The following is a 2,155-nucleotide window of genomic DNA, read 5'->3' on the forward strand; positions in this document are numbered from 1 at the left end:
TCATTGTGGTGGTAACTCTACCTAGAAGACTGGAGATCCCAAGATCTAGGTTCAAAGAGATCAAACAAAGTCATTAGTGACGGTTCAACATTGTCAAAATATTTTTTATGGTCCATTCTCATAATAAGACAATGTTCAGTAACAAGGATAAAGGCTTTAGGACTTTTTAGTGATTTCTAAGTTTGATACAGGGTATATCAAATGGTGTATCTAAGGGATAACACATTTAGAAATCACCTATGTAAGTGTGAAGTGTAAGCCGCTTCAAGGAGAATCCGGTAAGGCCAGTTCTGTACGCACTTATAAATCGAGACGTGTTCATGGCTAAAATGAACAAAACAATGAGAACCAAAAATAGTTCAAGGGTTGATTGTGTGACTTATGTTGTCTAGGTATACACCAAAGCTCGACGGTTCAAAGATATCAAATCGACCGATTGACCGAGTATATCCGATATATGTTCACTATGGAAAGTTCAAAGGGAAACCACTTATCCATATGCAATCAATCCTTACTTACGAATCAAACAGTTTTTCATGCATATGTTTTAACAATAGCCATTCCCTATTCATGTGGGGGATTGTTGGGTTTTAAAGGTGTGAACAGGAAATGAAGGGTTGTGACTCTCCTGAAGAGTTATGACTATGCCGAATGGTTGTGAACTTTATGAAATGTTGTGTCCTTTCTAAAGGTTTGTGACCGTTTGAAAGGTTATGCTCGATCGTGTCTGTGTGTGTGATTCGTTGCTGTCATTTTGAGTTCGTTGAAATTATCGAAGATTGAGGTACCGCTACTTCTTTAATGGTTAATCCGTTTTATCTTGGGAGGAATTAATCTGCAACCTCGAGTACTTGAGGGGATTAAATTTCTTAAGGACACATAGTGGGTTCTGTGGACTCGGATAGTTCTTTGTGTTTTTCTTTTCATCTTTTATTATTTCTGGTTTACTAATCTGAATACAGGAGATAACAGTTTAAACATATTAGGATTAACAAGTATTATATATACTACATAAACATGTAATACTTTTTTAAAAAATAAAAATTATTAACACATTAGAATTAAAAATACATCATATATTAGGTAAATGACACGTACTTTGCACGGGATTGAACTATTTTACTAAGCTTACTTATGATCATTCGGTAATATTCGTATTTTCGATACATACACTATATTGTCAAGAACATAATTAACTAAATTCAAACGGAGAACCTTCGGCTTCTTTTTTATGAACCTCCATCATTCTCTTTTTATTATTGTATGTTGTATTATATATATGTTTAAAATGACACTAAAATTGTTAGTATCATAAATGCTTTTCCTCATTATCAGAATAGTCATTACGATTGCTTAGGTTTCATATCACCGACCCCAACTTATTTGGAATTGAACCATAGTTATTATTATGGTTATAGTATGCAGTTACAAAGAATTAATCTAATTATCAACCAAGCAGTAGGTGACATCTGAATGGAACTATTAACAAATGGATATTTTAAACCAAAATTTTGACACATAACATATTAAAATCTTACAGCATAATTTTGTGAGCACTTGAACTCACAAATATCCACAAATAATAATAAAGACAACCTTACTTTCCTAACAATCAGGAAGAAAAAGGTATGTTGCTCAACATATATTTCAAAAAGATAGTCTGTCGAGTCGTATCCAAGTTTACAGTTCACAAATTAAATTGAAAGAAGCTAAAAGAAAGAGTTATTACTTCATTATAAAAAAAACAAAAACTTAATCAAAAGAAAGAGTTATCGCTACAACAAAAATGATCTTTAACGGCAATTAATAGCTTAATTGTCGTTAAATATGAATTTTCAGAGGCAATTGATACTCTCTATAAATGTCCCTAAAGTCTATAGCAACATTGAATTTAATGACAATTAATTAATGTCGGTAAAGTCTCTAGCACTCTTCATTAATGCGCATATTTATTGCCGATAAAAAAAAAATTATAGTGCATTTTGGCCATTTGTTAGTTTCAAGAAAACTTGATCTCTTATTATGCCCATAAAGAAGAGACGAAGAAATATGACAAATTACTTAACTTGCGATAAAAGTAGTGGACTAATTGTCTCTGCATTAACTAGGAAGAGTGCAATGACATACAAAATGTTTGTACCTAAGAAAAAACAAT

The sequence above is a fragment of the Solanum tuberosum genome, unplaced genomic scaffold (genome assembly GCF_000226075.1).
Source record: "Solanum tuberosum cultivar DM 1-3 516 R44 unplaced genomic scaffold, SolTub_3.0 scf00031, whole genome shotgun sequence".
Lineage (NCBI taxonomy): Eukaryota > Viridiplantae > Streptophyta > Magnoliopsida > Solanales > Solanaceae > Solanum > Solanum tuberosum.